A 3,064-nucleotide genomic window follows, 5' to 3' on the forward strand; every position below is an offset into this window, starting at 1 on the left:
GGGCTCTCCCGGCAGCCTCTCCGGCCGCTCCCTCGGCCCCCGCGCTGCCCTTCCCGAGCAAACCCCAGCCCTAAGCCAGGTCCAGGTCGAGGCCGTGGCCGCAGCTCAGCCGGGCCAGCAGAGACTGGGCACTGCAGGTCCCATCACATCCTACCCCAAACTGCAGCTGAGGGTCCTTCCACCTCCTGAGGGTTTATGTTCCCTTGGCAGGAGTGCAGAGAAAACAGGGCAGTTCACCAGGCACTGGCTCGGCTGGGGCTGGGGGTGCTGCCCCGCATGGACCCGTGACCCCCTGACAGTGCTGGACCCTTCTCTCCATCCTGTCCCTCCTGTCCCAGGGCGTGTGGCCCTGGAGGGGCTCTGGCAGGACGGGAGCTGGCTTTCCCTGTGGCAGGGTTGAGGGAGGGAGCCCGGGTGCTGGCAGGGCCCGGCGGTGACATGACAGGGCAGGGCGAGGAGGGAAGGGACACGAGCACAGCATCGGCATCGATGGGGCTCAGCCCAGGTGGACCCTGCTCGCTGGGAATGCCGTGTCCCCAGACCTGCTGGTGCCCTGGCTGTGCTGGGACACGGCCCTGCCAGGGCGGGATGGAGCTGGGTTGGAGCTGGGCTCCTCCGGCACAGCCCTGGCGTGGCTCTGCCCAGGGACAGACTTTGTCCCGGGGGTGCCAACCTGGCCAGCGTTTGTGCAACACCTCAAAGGCAAACCCTGGACCTGCCGAGCTCCTGCGGGTGATCCTGGAGAAGGAAAGGCCACATCCAGCCGGCAGCTTCCCCAGGTGGCCGGGCTGGTGGCCGGCTGCCCCCGGTGTGGCACAGATGGGGGCAGGGGGCAGCGGGCCCCGGCACCGCCGTGCCCGTGGGCGATATGGACGGGCTGCTCGGGCAGCTGCTTCCCAGGGAAAATGGAGCCTTTATGTTCCGGCTCCGGCCCCTTCCCCGGAAGGGCTCGGAGGGTGCCCCGGCCGGTCCCAGGCACACAAGAGGGGGATTGTTTTGGCGGGATCTGGGTTTCTGGGAGCACCTGCCCCATGCGGGGCCCTCCACAATAGCTGCCTGTCTGTGTAACGGCCACAGAGCCGGCAATTATCCTCCGCGGCTAATTAGAGATGGAAAGTAGCACTTGCATTCTCCCAGCACCCCGGAGGGCTCCTGGGGCCGGCGGCACATCTGCAGTGGGGACCCAGCCTGGGCATGGGGCGAGCGTGGGGGCTCTGGCCCCATCCAGCCACAGCTCCTGCTCTGCTCTGCCCCGGCATCGGGTGGGAAGGGGCAGCGGAGCCCAGGGAAGGGCTCAGGATGCCCAGGATGCCAGGCCCTCTCCCTGCCTTCCCTGGAGCACCCATGGGCCGGGAGCTCTCCCATTGCTCCCAGCACCAGCTGAGCCCCCATAACCAGGGGCTCTGCCGGGATTTAGGAAACACATTTTCCTTTCCTTGCTGGGGAGGCAAAGGGGAGCCAGCTGTGCTTGGAACGCCCTCCATCCGTGTGCAGGCTGGCTCTCCTGGCAGGGTGATGGGCAGGCAGCTGATTGCTGGTGGCAGCTCTTCATTCCTGCCCGCTCTGGCTCCTGCAGGAGCAGGAACACAGTGTGGGCTCATCTGCTCCACTCCCAGAGCTGTAATTCCAGGGAGGCAAGTGGCCCAATAAATCAGGACTTATTTCCTGTCAACACTGTCCACTGCTTCCCACAAGGCAACTCATTTACAGGAGAGGAAATGACTTACCACAGGAAACAGTAAGCAGTGGGATGGCAGAGCCAGGGCAAAGTTTGTGGCGTCCAAGTTTTTGGTGAAGGAACCAGCTGGACATGTCAGGGAGGCTGAGCTCCCACCTGCTCCCTGCACTGGAGTGAGTCTGTCCTACCTGCAGAGACCACGGAGCTGGTGGCAATGGCTCTTTGCACTGGGGAGCCCCCAAGTCACTGAGATCCCCTCTGTCACCCTCCTGGAGAGTGTTTGTCACCTAATGCTTAATGCCAAGGACATTTCCCCCTCTGGAGCAGGGATGCTGTGAGGGCAGAAGGTGGCTGGGACAGCCCGGCAGCACCTGCAGTGACCCTGTGCTGGGAACTGCCACCTCTCTGCAGGCAGGGATGATGTTCAGCACCCTCTGGTTCCTGGCCCTGGAACACCAACAGGCAAAGATCCCCCGGCTCCTGCAGGAACCACCATCCCTCCCGCTCAGGATCAGGGGCATTGGACCCCCGGGGTCTCACACGCCACTGCCCTGCTGCAGCTGGAAAGGAGACATTCTGGGGGCGGTTCTGTCGGGCCCTGGGGTGGGCAGACACGCTCGGATGGCACGGGGGTGGACGGAGCCGGAAGGCAGGTGGGCCGGAGAGACCCACCGAGCTTCATTAGGCAGCTGAAGGCGCTTGTTAAGGGAAAGCTGAGCCGGCGTCGGGGGCCGGCAGAGCCCCCCGGGACCGGGTCGCATTCTCTGGGCAACCCGATCCCGGCGGCAGCGGCCCCGCAGCCTCATTACTGCAGCTTCTGTGGCGGCTTCGGTTACTGCCTGGACGCTCTCGTCTCCTGCTGGCTTTTAATTTCCCTGACATCCCCCGCGAGCGCAGTGCGGGGGGAGCCTGTTGCCACCCCCACCCACCTCCTCCCTGCTCCCTAACAGCCTCCAGCCCCCTCTGCCCCCTGGGACCCCCATCCTGTGATAAGCCCGGGTGACCCCGGGCACGAGCCCTGGGACGTGGGAGGAGGCGGATGGACAGATGGCAGTGAAGGGGAGCTGCCCTGCTCCTCTCCAAGGAGCCTTGGGGGTGCAGCCCCTCACCCCCTTCCCCAGCCCTGCCGGGGGGAGGAAAGACTGTTCCTGCTTCTCCCGCCAGCCTGTTCCCAGCTGGCACATTTGGCAGGGAGGCGGCACCGGCTGCCTCTCCGAAGGCGTTTTGGGGTGTTTGTTCCTGCAAAAGCTGATGCTCAGCCCCAAAACCCTCCTGCAGCCCCTTCCCGGGCCGGGGGTGACACAGCAGCAGGGCAGCAGTGGAGGGGGCACATGGCTTTGTGCCCTCCCGTGCAGGAGGGACAAGGACCCCCAGGGCAGCAGGACC

This window comes from Manacus vitellinus, unplaced genomic scaffold (genome assembly GCF_001715985.3).
Source record: "Manacus vitellinus isolate BGI_N305 unplaced genomic scaffold, ASM171598v3 scaffold_47_pilon, whole genome shotgun sequence".
NCBI lineage: Eukaryota > Metazoa > Chordata > Aves > Passeriformes > Pipridae > Manacus > Manacus vitellinus.